The sequence below is a fragment of the Triturus cristatus genome, chromosome 8 (genome assembly GCF_964204655.1).
Source record: "Triturus cristatus chromosome 8, aTriCri1.1, whole genome shotgun sequence".
Taxonomy (NCBI): domain Eukaryota; kingdom Metazoa; phylum Chordata; class Amphibia; order Caudata; family Salamandridae; genus Triturus; species Triturus cristatus.
Genome location: NC_140591.1, coordinates 460,228,129 through 460,251,021, shown reverse-complemented (window position 1 = coordinate 460,251,021; position 22,893 = coordinate 460,228,129).

Sequence of the window (22,893 nt, the reverse complement as noted above, 5' to 3'; positions counted from 1 at the left end):
TTGCCAAACTCAAATTTACTTTCCCAATCCAGTTGCACATCTGGGAGAGGTAGGTGGGTAACTCAGGACTGTGATGAGGAAGTAATGGACTCGGAGTAATGAAAATTACTGGTAATGCCCGCTTTCCTCCCTGTTATACGCTTTCAGGGCCGAACCACTAGCATGTGCGCTGCGCGAATATCACAGCCACCTGATTAGTGCATAAGGGCAAGATGGCCGCTGAGTAGGAGCCTCCCGGAGGAGCTCCCGGTTTGGGGATTACCAATTAGGTAGTTATCCCTGTATAAACCGTCTCTCACAGGCCCTCCTACCTGCAAGCCCTTGGACCGGACGGCTCACCCCCACCGAGGCACATAGGTGTTTCCGAAGCTATCTTCTACTCACCCGCAGGATCGTTCGCTGTGACTGCCTGGTCCCTGCCTTCACTGCCTGGTCTCTGGCTCTATTCATCGCGGCTCTTTGATCGGTCCGTTGCTGCATTTCAGATGTGCAGGGAAGCGAGGCCGTGGACTCCGCATCGGCCGGCTCTTCCGACCCCCGCACGACATGCCCTCAATTTTCGGTGCTCTTTGCTGCCGGTTGGATGACTCTTTGGACAGGCGCCGTTTTTCATTGGCGACCGACGATTTGTGTAAATGGGATCCTGATCGGAACGTGCCCTGGTGAGTTGTCCTCTGGCCTCCGCTCCTGAACATCTGATTGCTCGCCTATTTACCAGTGGGGGGCTGGGAGTGTCGGCTCCTTTGACGCCATTTTTATTTTTATTCTTATTTTACTTTATTTTTTGACCGAAACCGAAAGTACCACTGCTATTGTGCCTGGAGCCAGGCGGCTTGTCTTTGTACTTTCCGACCCTCATTGTCCACTGGCATCGAGCGCTGTGCTGTCTGGCTTCGCCTGGGCCCTTGCTAGGAGTTAAATCACCAGATGTTGATACCACTCTTGAGTTGCCTTTCTTTATGAACGAGACACTCTAGTCGAGTCTCCTGCCCTAGGACTCCTACCGATCGTTGCGGTGCCATGATCACCGTGTTACGGTGCTAGTCTGCAGCTTCCCTGACTTCTCTTGCCGGATTGTTGTTATCCGCCTAACTTTAAAATGGCGGAATCAAGAAGACATTGTATTAGCATGCAATTGCCTGACTTTAAAATTGTGGCGCTCTGTGGTAACAATTGCTTGTACTTCGATTTTAAATGCCTGTGCTTGGATTATAAATGCTCGAGCTACTTCAGATTGCCTGCACTTGGATTTTAAATGCCTGTACTTGGTTTATAAATGTTCGAGCTCTCTCAGATGTGTCAGTAGCAGCAGAATAAGGAGCAGAGAAAGCCGGATCAGTACTGTTTTAAGCATTGTAATTTGAGGTGTTGTGGTAGTTCCATACACTTTATGCGTAATGCTCCTCTACACATTTGACTTCGCACTTGGATTATAAATGCCTGTACTTGGTTTATAAATGCTCGAGCTCTCTCAGATGTGTCAGTAGCAGCGGAATAAGGAGCAGAGAAAGCCGGATCAGCACTGTTTTAAGCACTGTAATTTGTGGTGTTGTGGTAGTTCAATACACTTCATGCGTAACGTCCTACTACACATTTGTCTTCGCCTTGGATTTCTCGATTATGATCTCCTTCCAAGCACACTTTACCTGCTAGTGGCTTAGGTTATGGTTTGATATCAGTGGGCGGTACTTGGATTATAAATGCCTGTTCTTGGATATAAATGATTACGCTCTTGCCGATGTGTCAGTAGCAGTATAAAAGGAGCAGAGAAAGCCGGATCAGCACTGTTTTAGGAACTGTAATTAGTGGTGTTGTGGCAGCTCCATACACTTCATGCGTAACGTCCCACTTGACATTTGTCTTGGCCTCGGATTTTTCGTTCTCCTTCCTAGCACTCAATACCTGCTAGTGGCTCTGGTCATTGTTAGATATCAATGGGCTTGATACAAGGCGTGCACTCTGGTGGAGCAGGTAAAACAAAATTTTGTATACCTTCTCTATTTTGCATGATAAAATACTAATTACGTAACTTTCTAACTATTAACGTGTATTAATTGTTTGCCGTGTTCTAAATTAACCAACCTCACACCTTAATAAACACGAATTTCACGCGGGAATAAATGCAAATTGCATGGCAAATAACCCTAATGAATAACTGTGGTACGCATATTAACCCCTTGTGTGCCCATGACGAGCTGGACTCGTCATGGGCCGCGGTTGCGCTGTGCCCATGACGAGTCTAGCTCGTCATGAACCCCGCCCGCTAATGCAACGCCCGGCACAGGGCGGGGAAAGGGCGTGGCACACAAGGGCTTAATGGTAGATTGTGTTGATATAGAAAATTGCATGGTTTATATTGCTTTTGTGATGTTTTGCGTTCCTGCTATGACTAAATGGTGAGTATTATTGCTTTAAATGTTGCTATAAGCTAGGAAAATACTAATATATAAAGGGATTAGTGTGGGTTTAAACATTAGAATCTTCATTTCCGTATACTAATTATTCTTTATGTTTGTTTCGCTTAAGTTGGCATTCGGGCCTACTAGGCCGTAAGATCCAAAATGGAGTTCGGAAGTGGCCACCGTCGTGTGAGCGCGATGTCTACTGCGCAGACTCGGATGGCACTAAAGATCTCCAGGCGTTCTTTGACCGAGTCACAGTGTTCCTCGTCAAGGATAGGAACGTGGAGGACTGCCAAAGCCCAACTAGTGTGACTGACAGAGAAGTCAAAGAACACCTGTCCTTAGCAGCCGAAATATTGATACTTCGGACCCTTTCGCATGAGAACTGTCCAAACCATGGGATGACATCTTCAGTAGAGCATGAGAAACAAGGAACTTTGTGAATACGGTCTGAAATTGCAAATTTTTATGGCTTGGCCAATCAGAGCCTTTTCCAATGCAGCAAATGTAGCATGTTACCCAAAATTCATTATAAAAGGGGGGTTAGTAGAAGGGTGTTGGGTTGTTGCATTCCAGGAGTGTGATCCGAATCCCGTTGACCGATTTGCTTGCACCAGTGTTGGGTCCCCGGAGATCTTTGGGACTGTGTCGTGCTGAGCGAAAATAACTTTTTCCCGGGCTGATTGGGGTTGTAGCCTGCATTCGATTGGAGGGTTACATCGGAAGAGATTTGATTTATGCAGGGCTAATAGGTTGCGGGAGAATGGTCGCCAAAATCGGAGATTAGGTCAATATAATTGTCATACTGAATTATGCCAAAGTTATTAAGATTTTGATTGATTATAATGACGATCATGCCAATGAAGGTGAATTGATTAGATAAACTAAAAATGTATTAATAGAGAACGAGTTTGTGATTCTTTAAAGGGTATTAATTAAAGATTCTGAGACTTTAAATGTGTTTTAGCTGGTTCTAAATCACCATCAACCAGTCCAACTAATTGGGCCATCGACCAAGTGGTGGAGTGCCTTGATGTTAAAGTTAGGATTCTACAAATGCAGATGTATAATATGTAAATACTGTAAATATTTCTTTCTATAGGTAATAAGGTACCCCCCCACATGTCCAGCGCTCCTTTTCCTCCTGTGTCCAGATTCGAGTGAGACGTATGAGTGTTGGTGTTATGGGCCCCACCAATGGATGCGTGCGTGAATGAGTTAGTGTGATGATGGGTCTGTGACGCAGGGAGGATATGTAAATTTGCCCTTTCCCGCTGGATCAACTCCATCAAGAGCATTCCTCCATGCTAATGATTTCATTTCATTGCTGGATTGACCCTTTCTGGTCTCTCCATCACTACTTCTGCAAGATCCACTGCGAGTCCCCAGGAGTGATGTTGGGTTCTCCCACCCCTTGATTCTACTTTATCGGGACCCCATCCTTACTTGGTCTTTTTTTCAGAATGGAGATAAGTCCAGACCCCAATGGTCTCGATGCCTTCATCATTAATTACCCAACTGACCTCTCCAAGAACGCAGCAAAGAAATACAAACATCACTTCCTCAAAGCAAGACCAGAAACTTTAATCTCTGACCACTACTTCTGAACCAACATGGGTTCTGTGGTTAACGACCTCATCTTCTATACTAGAAAGCAAGCCTGCTGGCGGTCTGTGCTCTACTCCATGCTTCGAATAACTGGATCCAAGAAAACCGCACATGGCCTCAAACTAACAACGTCTCCCTCCTCCTTTCTTAAAGCCACCACAACTATCACCCTCTACAATAATGGTGTCATCCTAATCCAAGGCTCTAACATCAACCTAGCAAAGGTAGCGAATATTTACCCAACTCTCAGGAAAGCGGTCTACGGTGACTCCCCTGATCCCATTTCAACCACCACGTCTCCGCCGGGCTTGAATATTACTCTTCCTTTAACAACATTGAGTACCCCACTCTCCCTAAACCCCTCACCTCCTCCTACTGAGTCCACAGCCTCCCTGTCCCCAGTCGGCTTACCTCAACTCACTAGAACACCCTCTTTAACTGTCAGAAGTACCCCGCTCTCCCTATACCCCACACCTCAGCTAGATAATCACATAGCCACCGTGTCCCCAGTCGGATCCCTTCATCTCATTATTTCGCCTCCTCAACTGGATGACGGATCTATGGCCTCTATCTCCTCACTGACTGTCAGTTCGACACACGATGACTCCCGAGTGGAGATACTTCCCCAAGTCATACAGTCCTCCCATGTGACAGACACTGTCCCTCTCACCAACCCTATAACTCTGCCTCATACTAGACTTGAGTCTGGGCATCGATCACCCTCACAAGCCCCAATGGCCTCATCTTCCTCACCTTCTGTCAGCTTGTCACTTGTCCACTCTAGAGCGGAGTTGCTCCCTCGAGTCCCTATGGCCTCAATCTCTTCTCCTACTGTCAATTCGACACAGGAAGACTCTAGAGCGGAGCTGCTCCCTCTAGTCTTACAGTCCTCTCTTATTTCAGATCTAGTCTTACAGTCCTCTCTTATTTCAGATGATGTCCCCTTCCCCTACCCTATAACTAGGCTGTCCGGAATTCGGTTTTAACCGAATCTAACCGACAGTACCCAACCGGACGAAAATCAGCGGACTCGGTTTAAACCGAGTCTCACTGATTTTCGTTGCTGTTGCACCACTTGGCCACTTGATGGAGCCAAAGCGTTAGATCCAAAGCCCCAATTCAGGCCCGAGAACAGAGCAGTTTGGAACGTGTGTCCCCCCCATTAAATCCGGGGACACACATTGGTTGGCAAGGTTGGTGGGTGGGGCCAGGTCCGATTGAAAATGCTGTCCGGACTTTGTCTGGCCCCACACACCACACCGCAGCGCACTTCATACCCCCACGACGACGAGACGACGACCACCAGTGCTCCGAGTGCTCCAAGGCCCAGCAGGTAAGTGGAAAGTGTGTGTGTTCCTTGCGAGCAGGGGTTGAAGAGCGGAGGAAGGACAGGGTTGGCCTATTTGTCGTAGTGTGTGGAGGGCAAGGAGTTAAGTTGCCACAATGCTCCGGCGCACCGCCTCGGTTTTGTCATTTCTATTTAATCGCTTGTAAAAATATGTGAAATCATGAGACTGTGTTCCTTGAGTGATCCGGGTGGGGGTGGTGGGGCCTTCTTTCAGTGCGATCTATGTGCTTGTGGTTATAGGTCAAAACACCAAGGTTACTACTATCAGCCTGGACTTGTATATCAACGCTGGTAGGCGATATGGTGGAATCGACATAAATGCGGGTTGATATTAACATTTTGATATTATGGTAGAGCACCTGGATTGCAAGGCCCCCTCCACCCTGCGGAATGTCTACCTTCAGAATAGCACTGTCCCTAATCCAGTATTTGTACGCATCTTGTTCTACGCCATATAGCTCCGGGTGAATGCATGCATTCGTCACAAAACAACATACATACGTACATACATGCCCGCATGTTGTTTTTGTAAAACTAGCCAGCGTGGTGTAGCCGATCGTTGCACAGGCGGAACCTGCATGCATGCGTCACAAAACAACATACATACGTACATATATGCCCGCATGTTGTTTTGTAAAACTAGCCAGCGTGGTGTAGCGGATCGTTGCACAGGCGGAACCTGGCAGGGTGGCTAGATTTTGGTAGCTAGGGAGCAAATGTTGCCATTCTATTACAATTTCGCGAGAATATACCAATTTTAGCCAAGTATATATAAACAAGGAAAACAACGCTTTTTGTAAATTTAGATGAGAATGAGCCCTTGTCAAACACTACCGGAAGGTGGGCTTGTGCCAGGCGCGCACCACCCATTGGACTCAAAGGCCCCCCCGTCGTGTGTGGCAGCCCGGGATGAGACCGGTATCCCGGCGCACATACAGCCGCACCCGGCCACTTCACAGGTCTTTAAAAGACCACTCTGCCTATTGCTTAAAGATTCAGCTCCCCCCCCCCCCCCAACTGAAATTTGCCTCTCGTTGCGCCTCTGTGCCTGAAGGAGGCCAGGTTACCACCACCAGGCATCTCCGAGGTTCTTACAGGGCCCGGGGCCAGCAGACTAACGCGGGGCCCCACAGTGCGAGGACCTATTTTAAAAGTGTGCTGTGGGGAAACCGAAAGCAGGGTAGGTCCTGCCTCTGGCTCCATTTAAGGCCCCGGCATAGTCAGGTGGCTCGTCATTAAATCTATAAATAATGTTGCCCACGTTCAAGGCCTTGAGAAAGCGTGGGGCCTGGGGACCAATGACCTCCTGCCCCCTGCCCCCCCCCCCTACCATCTGGCCGGCCCGCAGGTTACCAATGGCGACGTCGTGGTGTGCCAGTGAGAAGTGCTTGGAACTACCTGCAGTGGCTTAAGTGCTGCTATTGGGTCCAGCATTGGAGTGCTGACTCCCAGCTCACCCACTAGAGCAAACTGTGTGAAACTAGGAAAACTCCCTATGGTTTCCAGCCTATTGCAGACATGCCAACACTCCATATTCAGGCGGGAGACTACCGATTTCATGGCTAGTCTCCCGCCTCCCGATTCCTGCAAGCCTCCCGATTCCTGCAAGCAAAAACCTGATTCCTCGGGGTTTCAGCTGACAGGGCTTGGTATTGTGTAACGTGCTCATGAACAAGCGAATGGTCTTTGAAGTACTGGGAGGGGGGGCGGCGGCTGTGTGTGTGCCCGAAGCGAATTCAGCCCGGGGGGTGTATGCACTGACCGCAACCTGCCAGGCCAGTTCAAACTCTTGCATCCACCTCTTTCTCTGCCTGCCATTGCCCTCCATGCTTCTGAAAGGCGAACACGTGAATTTGCTTTCAAATGTCCGATCCTGCAGCAGCTCACTTCCAAAGTCCATACATGACAGAAACCCGATTGAGGCCCCATTCTCCCGATTTATTTATTTATTTATTTTTATCTCCCACTTTGCTTTTCTGAAATGCTGGCATGTATTTTATTGTACCCTGCAGATGGGAAACCTATGACGTAGCATCAGTGCGGGCCTCTGGTGTGGTCATCAGAGCTCCAAGTGAGGCTGCCAGGGCTGGGCTCTGGATGAAGCCTGCATAACCCATGGAAGGCCCCGGGTGATGCATCAGTAGTTTGAGCAACAAAAAGGGACCCCAGGTTTCTAGCAGCACTGACAAGTGTGTGTGTGGGTGGAGCAGCACCCTGCTCCTCAGGCTGCCAGAATGGTATTTACAACTATGGCTTAAAAGATTCAGCCCCCCCCCGAAATGTTTTCTTACCCACCCCCCTGAAATTTGGCTCTAGTTGCGCCTCTGCTGTGCAAAGTTAGATTTAACCATAACTACATAGTGGTTGCAGCTTTTCTGTAGTAAAGGTTAGAACATGTAATCCGTAGGAAAAGTATTTTGGGTTTTGCAAAAAAGCCTTTTTTCGTAATCCGACGAACATGCACGTTACGTTGCCATAAAATCTTTGCAGGCATTCCTGGGCCTAATTTTTCAGGGGGGAGGGTTTTATATAGCGCACACAAAAACCCGGAGGTATCAGAGTGCTTTACATGAGCACCAGTTGCGGTACAACCTCTCCTGACATTGTTTAGTGCAACACAGAGTGCAGGGCTCGAAGGCAGACAAGATAATGGGGAGCCGAGGTGTGAATGGCCAAAGGGCCAGAGCAACACCAGGCCCCCTGCCTGGCTCACATGGGGGGGAGAGGAGCTATTGTGTTCTGGCGTCTGTCTTACTACAGCTGCACCTGAGTACTTCACAGGTCTGTAAAAGACCATTTTACTTAATGAGGCTTTCTTGTTTTTCACCCCTTCTTAGAGCCCCTGCATCTCCATTCTGCCGATTACTGGAAGAATCCCCCCCCCCCGCCGAAATTTGACTGTAGTTGCGCATCTGGGAGCCATGTAAGTATATTTACGCCGCTGGTCCTTATTACTGTTGAACTGTATATGAATGTTTCATACTGTACACGTGGATTCAACACTCCCCTTTCATTAAGCTGAACATTCTCCTGACAATAGGTTACCTGACCTGCATCTGTATATACATCGCATTTATTTGGACTTTTTTAAAGCGTGAAATTGGCCTAAGGGCCTTCGACCACCAAGTATTAATCACTTTTAGGCAAGCTGGAGGTTAGCTAATGTGCATACATCCAGAACCGAATTTTTTTTTAAAGCATGATGGTTAAAAAGCATTTAGGGTACCAAGGATACAGAGTTTTAATGTTTTAAATCAAAAGCACTTAGAAACTGCAAATTGCCAGTTTTCGTGAATGTTCCTGTTAGAGCCCTGATGGCTGAAGGTTTTGCTTCAAGGTCAGCTATTGGAACAAACACATTTTGAAGACTTTCGAATCCTTAGTCAATTCAAGGCCAAGAGGACAAGGGAGAGACTCCCAGAGCGAGGAATCTGAGCCACATTGTGCCCATCGTTGAAACACATTTTTCATGTCAGTTTGGACTGAGAGTCTCATTAGGGTGGCTGGGTACACTTTTTGTTTGGTGTCATCAGGCTTTAAAGATAAAATGGATTCTTTTTTTTTTTTTTTTTTTTTTTTTTTTTGAAACCGTTTATTGCAATCTCAAATATATACAGGTAGGGGCCTACAACCTTCTGGCCGGCCGCTAAAGTGACGATAACAAATGACATACATACAGTGAGGCACTTAGCTTTACATAGACACTAAGGCAGGAGGTATCCACAACGCGGGCCATGTGGCTCTGAGCCCACAATACGGTTTCATTTTATACAACACAACAACATAAATAAACACACACCCGCAAGGCAACCCACGATCGAAAGTGGCAGCACGTGCTCCTCAAATGGGGGACCCCAAACCAACCACTGAAAACCCCCGAGAGGGGAAGGGAAACAGGTCTGGGACCGGGAGAATACTGTGCTCGGAACTGAGGGAGGGAGCAAACTAGGGGGATGGAGCTGGTGAAGCGGGAGGCAACAACGGCGGTTTGCAGATATCCCCGCGGTAGGCGTTCCAGGGGCCCCATATCTTCACCCATGCCCCAGGCTTACCCCGCGCCACATACACCACCTTTTCTCGGAACATGCACCAATCCATGTGTTCTTTCCAGGCCGACACCGCCGGGGACCTCTGGGATCCCCACAGCTGTGCAACGTCCCGTTTAGCCACCATATAGCCCAGAGTCACCCATCGCGTCTGCGGAACCGAGTAATCGGTCGGTTCCCACACATTCAGCAAACATCTCCTCGCTTCAGGCAACAGCGCGACATGCGTAACCGCTCGCAGGACCTCATGCACACCACGCCAGAATCGCTCCACCCTCGGGCATTCCCACAAAATGTGCAAAAAGGTCGCTGAAGCACCACACCCACGCTTACACAATCCGTCCTCGGCATAGCCCATACGCAGAAGCCTTGGCCCCGTCATGTACACCCGGTGGAGTATCTTAAGCTGGACGAAACGAAGACGAGCCGGGATGGCCACCTCCTTCGGAGAGGCCACCGCGGAAATCCAGTCCTCGTCGTCCAACTCCAGCCCATCGGCAACCCAGGCCTCGCGGAGGCCAGTCAGTAAGCCCAAACGATCATTTATCAATTTCTTGTAAATGAGGGAGATCGTGCTGTCCGGAACATGGCCATCTAGCACTCGATCCTCCAGGGGGGAGGACTCCGGGATGGAGGCCACGTCTGGGAAGACGGAGCCCAGCGCGTGACGGACCTGCAGGTACCGAAAGTATTCACTGCCCCGCAGCTGAAACTCCGCCTGCAACGTCTCGAATGTTTTAAATCCTCCCCTCGTCCAGAGATCCCCCACTGTACTGATGCCTATAGTGTCCCACTGCTCAAAGCCCTTCGAGGTCCACAGAGAGCCCAACCTCTCAGACGCATACAGCGGTGACGCCCGGGTCAAACGGTCCTTCCAACCCATAGCTGCATTAGCCGCGTGCCATACTCGCACCATGACCCGCGTGGGTCCCGTCAAGCGGGAATCGGGCACACTAGCGTAGAGCGCTCGATTGTAGTCGCCACCGGGTAGGAGCATCTTGTCCATTTCAAATGCCGGGTTTAGGGCGGGCCCATAGAGGCCCTGATTAATTGCAGCTAACTGGGAGGCCCAGTAATACCGTTTAACATCCGGGAGGGCAATCCCTCCGTCGTACCACGGGAGCGTCAACTTTGCCAAGGCTATACGCGGCCTCCCATCCCAGAACAGGCGGCGCTGTAAACCTTCCACTTCACGGAAGTAGCGCGCTGGGACCAAGTCCATAGTGTTCTGGAGAGCGTACAGGAAGCGCGGCAGTGACATCATCTTGAACAACGCCGCCCGGCCGAGCGGCGAGAGTGGCAAGCGCCTCCAGCGCGCGACATCCTCCTTCAAGCGCCGGAGGGGGGGAAGCAAATTTCGCTCGTAGCGGGCCACCGGGTCCAGCGTAATGTAGACACCCAAGTATCGAAATCCCTCCGAGGCAATCTGGATCGGACAGCCCCGCGGGAGGACAGGAGCCTCCCCGGAAAGCACATAGACACAGGATTTGGCCCAGTTGATGACAAGGCCTGAATTGCGGCCAAAAGAGTGCAGAACATCAACCAGGACAATCAGTGATTTGCGCGGGGAGGCCAAGTACAAAAGGATGTCGTCTGCATAGAGAGACACTCGGTCCTCATACTCAGGGGTCCAACGGAGACCTCGGATAGAAGGGTGCCACCGCAGCCACTCCGCCAGGGGCTCCAAGGCTAGTGCAAACAGGAGCGGCGACAGGGGGCAACCCTGTCGCGTGCCCCGTCCCAGCCCGAATGGGGCCGAGACTCGACCATTCACCACCACCTGTGCAAGTGGGTCCGAGTACAAAAATTTGACCCAGCTGACGAAACCCGGCCCAAAGCCAAATTTCGCCAGCATCGCCCAGATGTACGGCCACTCGAGTGTGTCGAACGCCATAGTGGCGTCCAAAGACGCCAAGATGGCCGGCTCCCGCACGAACGGAACACGCGCTAGCACGCCGTGCAGGCGTCGCAGATTAAGAGCCGTATTGCGGTGGGGGATAAAGCCGGACTGGTCTTGGTGGACCAGGTCGCCCACCACGCCGACCAGCCGGTTGGCGAGCACCTTGGCGAGGATTTTAGGTTCCGCATTCAAGAGCGAGATAGGCCGATAGGATGTGACCCGATCTCGAGGTCTCCCCTCCTTGTGGATGACCACGATGGTAGCCAGACGCTGGTCCGGTGGGAGGGAGCCCCGCGAGTGGGCCGCAAGGAACATTGCGCGGAGGTGGGGTGCCAGTACATCCGGTCGCAGCTTGTATAACTCGATGGGAATGCCGTTCGGGCCCATGGCCTTGCCAGAAGCGACCGAGCGGATGGCGAGGGCGATTTCGTCCGAGGTGGGGGCGGCATCCAGCAACTCCCTGTCCTCCACAGAAAGGGAGGGGAGCGCGATGTCACGCAGCAGGGCATGGGAATCCTCCTCCGAGCAGGGAGAAACCGGGGAATATACCTCGCGAAAATAATCCGCGAAGCAAGAAACAATGCCTTCCGGCTCAATGACACGCACACCATCCGTCTTCTCAATCAGCGGGACCACACGACTCGCTCTCTCCTTCTTATCCAGCCACGCAATCAACTTGCCCGCCTTATCACCCACATCATACAATCGCCCCTGTTGCTCTCTGCTGAGGCCCCTGGCCGCCTCCGTGACGAGGGCCCTATAGGCCGCCTGCTTAAGGTGCAGAACGTGGAGCGCAGCGTCAGTCACCCCACTCCCCAAATCACCCTCCAATTCAGTAATTTCGGCCTCCATCCGGGTCACCTCCTCCTGTGCGCGCCTCCGGGCATGGGAAATGAAGGAGAGGGCCTCCCCTCTCAGCACTGTCTTGAAAGCCTCCCACAGGGAGATAGCCGATAGGACTGACCCCACATTCTCCTCGAAATACCGTTGCAAGGATTTAATCAAGTCAGCGCGAATAGTGGGGTCGCGCAGGTACCAAGCGTTGATTGGAGCTACCCTGCCCTCCCCCCTCGGGAAGACACCAAAGTGCAACAGGAGCGGGGAGTGATCTGAAATGCCCCTCGCCAAATGGCGCACCTCCCCCACCCTCCCGGCATAGGCCGCAGGGACAAGGATATGATCAAGCCGCGAAAGGCTACCATGGGCACCCGAATGGAAGGTGTACTGCAGCTGAGTGGGATGCTTTAAACGCCAGCAGTCCACCAATCCCAGTGTGTCCAAAAGGCCCGACAGCCACGCCTGTGCCCGGGGGAGGTCCCTAGGGGGATAACGATCCATAGTCCCAGAAACCACCGCGTTGAAGTCCCCCCCCGACCACCAGAAGCCCCCCCGGAAGGTCAAGAAGGAGGCGTCCCAGGTCCGCAAAGGTGGTGGACTGTAACCCCGGTGGGACGTACACTGAGACAAAGACGACTACTTTGCCCTCCATTCTCCCCACCAAAACAGTGTAGCGTCCCCTCTCATCATGGCGCACCTCATCTATTTCTAGCGGGAGCGAGGTCTTGACCATAATGCCCACCCCTCGTGAGCCTGACGTAAAGCCCGAGTGGGCCACCAAACGATAACCACGTCGATTCATGGCACAAAAGGAGTTACCAATAAGGTGTGTCTCCTGCAGAAAGACCACATCAGGCGAAATCCGTTTCAGATATTGCAGGACCACACCCCGCTTAATCCTATCCCCCAGCCCGTTAACGTTCCAGGACAACACAGTCAGGTCCCTACCCCCCATCACATACAGATGCCATCATTTGTCCCCCCGAGAGCAACTCAAAAACACCAGTACAATAAAGGGCTTGCCTTGCGGTAGAAACGAACCACACCCCACCCCAACCCACCCATCCCAACAGAACTCCCCCCACCCTGCACCCCTGCATGAGCCCAAACAGCCCCCCCAAAGTGCAGTGTGCCTGTCGCCCCATAGAAAGAAAACTAACTAGTCCCCCAGAGGAGGAGGGAGATCCCCCAACAGACCCCGCACGACCTCCACAGGAGGGGAACTTACCCTAATAGTCAATGGTGACAATGGTGACAATAACACAGCCCGGAGCAAGGCCTACCATTAGTCCCTTAGGCCTGACCCGGCGGGCCCTCCCCACCAACCGCACCCCCCCCGCCCCCCCGGCCCCGATCCCCGGGCAAAGTGTCCAGCCAGTCCCCGGCCGCCTCGGGACGATCAAAAAAGTGCGTGCGGCCATCTACCTCCACCCTCAGCTTAGCTGGAAAAAGCATCGAATATTTGAGATTCAGGTCTCGTAGGCGACGTTTGACACCCAGAAAGCTTAGTCTCTGCTTTTGGACCGCCGGGGTAAAGTCAGGATAGAAATTAATATCCATGTTGTCAAGTCTGACTGGCCCTTGGAGCCTAGAAGTCTGCAGGATAGCGTCTCTGTCCCTAAAATTGAAGATCCGGGCGATGAGAGGCCTCGGAGGGGCGCCGATCTTAGGCCTACCCCCGGGGACCCTATGGGCCCGCTCCACTGCAAAGAATTTGCTCAGCCCCCGAGGCTGTAGGTGGGTGAGGACCAGGTCCTCCACGAACAGATCCGCTGCCTCCGCCTCTCGTCCCTCTGGCACCCCGATAATGCGGACGTTGTTTCTCCGGGCCCGACCCTCGGAATCCTCCAGTCGACGATTCATCAGGGCGCTCGCCTGGCCAAGCCTGCGCACCTCCTGTTGGAGGGCCGCCACGTCAGTTGTGAGGCCCGAGGTAGAGTGGGCCAAAGAATCGACCCGGTCATTCGTTTTAGACAGATCGGCTCTCACGAGGCCCACGTCCACGAGGACCGAGTCGATCTTCTGCGCCAGAGTGTCAAAGCGCTGGTCCACCGAGGCCTTCATCTAGGCGATGGCGCCCATGACGTCCCGGAGGGTCAGGTCCGTGGGCGGAACAGGAGCATCAGTCGGGCCCGTGGGGGACCTACGCAGCACCTCTGGAGATCCCTTCTGGAGGGTGTAGCGGTCCATGTTATTGGATTGTTGGGCCGTGCCACGACGGGTCGACTTCACCTTGGCCCGGTCGCCATCTTGTTTTGTGGCCATGGTCGGAATCCCCGAATCGAGCCAATCTCCTCAAAAAGGGGGCAGACAATCCCGTTCAAGGGCGCCGGGGGGGGGGGGCGACCACCGCTCCTCAGGACGGTTCGCAGCCGGCGGGCCGGCAGGGCAGCCCAACGAGGCCACAGCACCGCACACCGCCCCGCAACCCAACCTCGCCTGGCAGCGAGGAGGGCGCAAAAGCGAAAGTGAAAGTGCGGGGCACGCGAGCCACCCAGCCTCGCCCGCCGCTGTTGTTCACTTTGCGTCCGGATCGCCCCACTACTCCAATACGGGGGGCCGGCGTGGAGAAGGCCGCAAAGCTCAATCGATGCTCCTGCCGGTGTCCGAGGTCCGATTTAAAAACGGAAAACGGGCGTCACCTCTGCTCGGGCTCACAAATACAGTCCCCTCATCTGGGACAGGATTCTGTCAGGATTTATGCAGGAGGTCGCGGAGGTCCTCGGGAGCCTCGCACCTACACGGCCATCTTGGTTGCGCGCTAGGCTCCTCCCCCCTGAAATGGATTCTTATGCTATGCCTCAAATATCTGTTCATCAATTTCACCAATTGGTTGGCAGCCTGTTTAGTGGCATCATTATTTTTTCAACAGTACGCAACCGGTTTCTAAGTGTTTCTTTTATGATCTAGTTTGCGCAGAATAACATGCCCCGCAGAATAAAGACGGCAGAGGATTATGTGCTGGAAAACAAAGATTTCATGGTTGAAGAAGTGCGTGGGCAAAAGATGTTAATTTGCAGGTTTTGCAGAGTGACTGTCCCAATAGTAACTGGGAAGACTGCAAGCCGAATTGCTGAACATCTTGTCACCAAGACCCACTTGAAATTGAAAGAGCCACCTAATAGCGTCAGCCTATGCCAGATGTCTCTTGCTGAGACAATGACACGCTTCAAAAGAAAACGTGAGGAAGAAATGGATGTGGCACATGAATTTGTACGTGCCCTAGTGCAATCTGGAACCAGCTTACACCAAGCCGATGGACCCATTGGGAATCTGTTCCGCAAGCGTGCACCAGCATGCAAAACATTACCAAGAGCAACACAAATGTATGACAAATACCTACCAGAGGTGTTCCTTGCAGATATTGAACATATTTCAGAGTTACTCCAAGGTGATGTAAAGATCTCTGTTACGCTTGATGAAACCCCAGAGATGCGTGGTGACCCAGCAGTGGCAGTGCAAATCACATTTTGTGATGCAAAAAATGGATGGTACAGACGTACCATCATGGCAGATCTAGATGTACTGGAAACATGCAACGCAGTGTCACTTGGAATGCTGCTGCAGAGAGTTCTTACCAAGTTTAACAAAGATTGGAGTGATATTGTTTGTATTTGCAGCGATTCCGCTACGTATATGAAAAAGTTATGTGATGACCTGTCAAAAGCAATACCTGAGCTGAAGTGTTTCCCTGTAAGAGATCCATGCCATTTGCTAGATGGTATGCTGAAAGCAGCTCAACAATCTTCTGAGCTAATGAAGAATGCTATTGATTTTGTAGTCCATTCAGGTGCACTGTTTCGGTATGCGCGGGAACTAAAACGCAAATATTTCTCATTTTGTGTTTTGTGTGGCAGCAAAGAAAAAGTAATCCCAACTGTGTCATTTAGTCGGTGGTTCTCAGTCCTAGAGGCCGTGAATGCAATATTATCTATGTGGCGACCGTTTACTGATTTTTTGCTTAGTGATGATGCAAAAGGCAAGAAATGTGAGGATCTTCGGGTGCATATTGATAGCGATGTAAAAAAAAGTACATTGTACTGCATTCTTAGATTCCTACAGGAAAACATGACTGCTGTAGTGGACATAATCAAAAAACTAGAGTCAGAAAACACCCTGGTCTACCCAAGTGTTCAGCATAATTGGTGTAGATGTCAAACATCTCCTCGAGAGTAGGTTAGGCGACACTTTTAGTGACTTTGGCACTGCAACATGTTCCCTGTTAGAATGCTTGCCACTTGGTAAGCAGAGAAGTGTTGAGGACCAATTCAGGAAATTTTATTTCACAATGCATGAGAAATGGCTAGCTATGATGCATAGAAATGTCCCTTCACCAACCATGGCGTTTGAAGCCAATGAAGCCTCACTTTGGTACTCTGCGCAAGTGTTAGATCCCATCCGTAAAGGGGAATTTTCTCCAGACTTTGCGAAGTACAGCTTCATTTTTGACCGCTTTAACACCTCGGAGGGCATATGCACCCAGTTCAACGCATATGTCGCAGAACCTGGCCCAGAGAATGTCAACCTTGAGGTGCACCAGTATTGGCATGGAAAGCTACGTCAGTGGCCAGAGTTGGCAAATTGTGTACTGTCTGTTTTGGCGTTGCCAGTCTCAAGTGCCAATGTCGAGAGGGCCTTTTCCCAAATAAAAGTGTACATGGGTAGGAAAGAGAGAGCGCGAATGACCAAAGATTCACTGAAAAAATATTGTATGGTGTACTACAATAAATTCGACTTGTAAAAATGTATTTTAACCTCATATACACTGTACATAGACTGTCTATATTCCATGCACCAATTAAGAAAGCAAACAATAATAAAAGCAAAGCGTCCCATAAACACCGGTAAAACACCGTTTCAGTTGTTTTTTTTGGGTCGAAAATGAGTAACCACTGAAAAGCACTGTTTTTTTGAGTTTTTGAAATCACTGGAAAACACTGGAAAAAAAACACCAGAATTCACCAAAAATAGAAACTGAAAACAGGAAAGCCTACCTATAACCCTGCCTTACACTAGACTTGAGTCTGGGCCTCGATCGCCCCCACAAGCCCCAACAGGCCTTCCCCAAGGTTCCCTGTCGCCAAGCGCTTTTCCCCCACTCCTTCCTTCACTCGCCCAACACTGACTTATATCTCTACAGCTACACCTTCTCTCCTCTGAACTACATGAGCTGAAAGCCCTTTCAATTGATCTCTTCCCTATGATCATTTCTCTCCTCTCTTCTGCGAACGGGCCTAGACAGGCCTCTAGGACTACTGATCACATGGTCCAGCCAGCCTTTAGTTCCCTCCACCCCCGAATCTATCCCACTACTCAACGCCAACGCCTGTCACAGTGGATCTGAGTCACACCCTTCGACCACTGATCCACATGACTCTCACAATTCTAGCACGACCTTGTCAGAACCTAACTTCGACCCTCCAAGACAAATTCCTTCCATCCTTTCTAACCCGTACAGAGAACCCCGTCGCAATCTTAGTTACAGCAATACTAACAACCTCACCTGTGTGAACGCCACCCAGTGATCTTCCCCCCCCCCCAAATCCACCCCGTCTTAAATGTGTACTACTTAACTGCAGGTCAGCCAGTAAACATGCCACCGATATCTTTGACCTCATCCAACACAATGATTTAGACATTATCATCCACACTGAAACTTGGCTAAATCCAGCTTCCACTCCTATCTTAGACCTCCTAGTACTTCCCACTCATGACATAATTAGGCTTGACAAAGCTCTGAAACTGGGTGGGAGACTAGCATGTATTCACAGAAACACACTTTCGGTTTCTCACTCACACTCTTCGACGCCTGCCTTCTGTGAATACCTCTGTCTCACAATATTAAGTATGAACCTACCGGTTTGCAAACTTCACACCTTTTACCACCCCCCAGGTGACAATCTCCATTTCACTGAGCAGTTAATGGAAATCATCTCTAGTAATGTCGACTCAGCGGTGTCCCAAATCTTCCTTGGTGATATCAACCTTCATTGGTCTAACCCCAACGACCCCGCTGTATCTTGCATTAAATCTTTCTTAATTGATCAAGATCTGACTCAGCGCTGTGTCCAACCAACTCATAACAAAGGAGAAAAGTTAGACCTCATTATTTCTAAAGATCAGTCTATCTCCATAGATTCCATCACCCCTTGTGACTGGTCAGACCACCACTGCATCCTCTTTTATATCAACATGGAGGTATTGATGAGGAAGGCTCAACCACTAAAATCTAAGATTTGGAAAAGGGACATAAGAGCTATAAACTCTGATGAACTAGCTGCCCATTGTAAATCTGCCCTCTCCTTCCAAGCTGACATAGTTGAGGTACAATCACTCACCGACGCCTACAATTCAACCATCTCCAACATCATGGAGAATATTGCTCCACTCCAACTAAAAAATGCCTCAACAAAAATATCCAAACCTTGGTATAACGAAAACTTAAACTCAGAACGCCGCAACCTTAGGACATTTGAACGGTCATGGCGAGTCAGTCCCTTCTCGGACCAACTAAAACTCCTTAGAGATGCCAGGAGCTGATATAACAAACAAATCAAGAGTGCTAAGGCGACTTACTTCAGACACCAACTGGATCAAGCAGCAAACCGCCCCAAGAAACTCTTTGAATTGGTCAAACAACAATCAGTCGTTGGGTCTAACCAATCTGATCCTGGTGGCAACCCACCCTTTTGCGATGATCTTGCCGCCTTCTTCACGGAGAAATCAAGAATCATCTCCATTGACCTCGCCTCTAAGAAGGCTCTACTACCTTCTTCCATTGCTGCCTCACCCATTGACTCCTCTGTAAGGTGTAAATTGACCTCCACAAATTCCAAAGAACAATGCATCATGGGGCACCTTTGCCACATTTAGTGAATATGATATCTTCAAGATTCTTCAGAATATCAACCCTTCCAACCACTTCAGTGACCCGCTGCCCCCTTCTATCTTCAAAGAAATCAAGAATGCACTGATCCCTACATGGACTAGGATTGTTAATTCTTCCCTAGCACAAGGCATGATCCCAGAATGCCTAAAAGCAGCTCAGGTAACACCCATACAAAAAAAAACTAACGCTGACAAATCTGATCTCAATAACTTCCGCCCCATTTCCAACATCCCCACTTTGGCCAAACTACTAGAAAATTGTGTGCAATCCCAACTCTGTGCCCACATAGAGAATTACCAACTCCTAAACCAGCATCAATCGGACTTTAGGAAGTGGCACAGCACCGAATCGTCTCTCACTCACGTTATTGATGACATTTTAATTATGCTCGACCAAAATGAATCCTGCCTCCTGATCCTCCTCGACCTTTCCTCCGCTTTTGACACGGTTAATCATCACAACCTCCTATGCATCCTGCAAAATAGAATGGGTTTTTCTGATCAGGTGTTACAATGGTTCTCATCCTTCCTTCATCACAAGGAAACCACTCTCTCTCCCAGACCTCTCCCATACTCATGGGGGGTCACCCAAGGATCCGCTCTTTCTCCTATCCTCTTCAATCTTTTATTGGAACCTCTTGCACATTCTCTAAATTCCATGGACATTCTCTTCCACATGTATGCGGACAACACGCAACTATATCTGAAAATCTCATCCTTGGAAAACATCATTTCACTCAATACTACCCTAATGTTTACTCAAAACTGGTTAACAGAGAATCATCTACTGCTCAAAACCTCTAAAACGGAATTCCTGCTCATCTCACCTCCGAATCTCATCCCCAAGCTAGACCTCTGGCTGAGTCACCTCACTGCTTTCAACTGTACGCCTCTCATCGTAGACGCAGCCAAGTCTCTCGATATCACCATGGACAAGCACCTGAACATGAAAGGGCATATCAGCAATGTATGCAAAGGAGCTAACCACTTGATGAGATCTCTCAGAAATGTCAAACCTTTCCTTCCTCTAAATGATTTCAAGCAGGTGGTCCAAGCGCTTGTCTTGCCGAGGTTAGATTACGGCAGTGCTACCCTCTGTGGCCTTCCCAAATACTCTCTGGCTCCACTAAGGGCTTCACCTAACTCAGTTGCTAGACTGCTTACAGATACCAAGCGAAGAGATCATATATCCCCAGTCCTAAAATCCCTCAATTGGTTGCCCTTCGAAGCACGAATTCAATTAAAGATTGCTGTTCTTACACACAAGGCCCTTCACCTTAATACTCCTACGTACCTTGTGGAAAAACTTAAACTATCCTGTGGCGTAAGAGCTTCAAGAAGCGCCTCTACCCTCCTCCTGAAACCACTCATCCTTAAGAAAAAGAGAAGTTGTCACCGAGCTTTCTCCGGAGCTGCCCCTAAGATTTGGAACTCTCTCACACCGGAAGTTCGCAGAATCTCCTCATTGTCGGCATTCAAAGTGGAAGCCAAAAGATTCCTAATGAACAAATTCACACCCTAATAGGGTTAGACTCACGGACCCATTGACATTGCACCTGCTGACTTTGTTCTTATTTTTGATACAGCTCCCCCTTGTACACTGTGTTTCACCCTTGCTGCCCGCCTACACCTGTTTTATTGTATTACCCTCCTAGTTGTATTTTGCACTGTATTTTCTTTCTCTCCCTTCCTCTTATGGAAATTGTTATAGATATTGTTTTTGTCCTTCCTCCCATCATACTGTAAAGCGCTCTGTTATCCCTCAGGATCTTGTTCGCGCTATATAAAACCTTATAAATAAATAAATAAGGTTTCTCCACTATAATCTGATAATCATGACATACACGGACGATACCTTACTGTATGTACACAATCCAGCGCAGAAACTCACATCAATACTAAAGGAGGAGGAACGGTTTGGGCAACAATCAGGCCTGCCCATAAATTGGAGCAAATCACTGGTGTTCACCTTGACTGCGGGTACTACCTCTACTTAGACAGACTACCCCATCTCGTGGACAACAGAGCCGACACGTTATTTGGGTGTTCAAATACATACAGACCCGTAGGTGGTTATCCACGAAAACTATGGTAGGGCTATGCAGAAGCGGTCGGAGTCTATTGAGAGATGGATCCGATTGCTGCTGTCTTTGTTGGGGCGGATTTCTCTCTTTTTCTCTTTGTCAATATACCCATATCACTGACGAGATCATTCTTCGCAATTTGAAGTTTCGCCCGATTAGGCTTGCCTGGCCTGGAAAGCAACCGATTGTGCAGTGGGAAACACTGACCAGAATTTACTCCTCAGGGGACCTGAACGCTCCTGCCTTCGAGCTGTACTACTGCACTGCACAACTGATGCACGCATATTATTGGCTACATGGCCCTTGGGACATTCTGCACCTGCTTATCGAGAGTGAGGCGGTGCTCCCAATGACATTGCTGCAGTATCTCTTTAACAAGCCACAGAGGCGATACCAAGTTATAGATCCAGTAGGTAGTATTAGGTAATCACTCCAGAGAGCTGCTACTGCTCAGGGAATCACCCTACTCTACTCCCCTAAATTACCACCGGAATGGTGAAAATGGCTACCATTGGGTAGGGTGAAGGCATTTATTCTGACCATGCATGCTCTAGACATCAGAACATTGGGTGATTACTTCATAGAAGGGGTGGTCAAGCAGTGGGATCAGCTCCAAACACAATCAGCGGAAGCTGCAACACTTACAAAGTTCCACTATCATCGAGCTAGGCAGGCACTGCGCGCGTCGCTCAGGAAAGACATGCAAGAGCCCCCCAAATACACTCCCTTAACGTATTTATTGCAGGCTCAAACCCAGGCAGCGTCTAATCTCTATATTATATACACTCTCAAAGTCGAACACTAGCACACTAAATATGAAGGCAATGCAAAAATGGCACACGTAACTGAATATAGAGGACCAATGAGTATATTGCTTCACAGGCACTAAGTCTATATCACAAAACGGCAGACACCGACTCATGCGTTATAAGTTTCTGCAAAGACTGTACCACACCCCAGCCCGTTTACATAGATATGGGCTACGAGAGGACGACAGATGTGCGAGGTGCGGTGCAGCTCGGGCAAATTTCACACACCTTGCCAGGGACTACCCATGGATTCACAAATACAAATTCTGGGTGCCTGTGTTCACGGCGATACAGGAAATGGCTGAGGTGATGGTCCCTGTGACCTCCTTGGTAGCCCTGCTGGGGTACGTCAAAGAATTGCCTAAGGGCACGCTCAAGCTACTAGCATTGGGAATATTGATAGCCAAACGGAGAATAGCCATGAGATAGATGTCAGGCCCTTTGCCCACAGTTCTGGAATGATGCACAGATTTGTACTATTGTAATACTCAGACAATTTTAACGTTCTGAAACCGACACACTGCAGACCCAAAAACATGGGGTCCATAGCAGGCATACCTTGCACGTCAGGCAGCAGAATTGGAGGACGTGGAGGGGCAGGACAGATCTTGGATTGGGTGATTCAGTTCACCCTTCCGCATAAGGTAAATGTGGGCTGATAGAGGCGCAGTACTGAAAACTGCACCACCTGCAAATATAAGATGATGTAAGAGACTATGTGGGAATGGTGTGTTCTCCCTGTTTAGTAAATGATAATGTACATGTAGTAGTGTATGACGTCTATGAGCCACTGCATTCGAAGCCATGTATAGCTGCACAGATCGTATGATAATTGTTAATCACTGCCTGGATATGCTGTTGACCATCGTAATCACTGTAATGGCTGCTTTGAAACTGTATGTAATAACTGAAAAATAAAGTATTAAAAAAAAGTATCCGGGCATTACCGCCTCGTCCGTCTTCCTCTCACA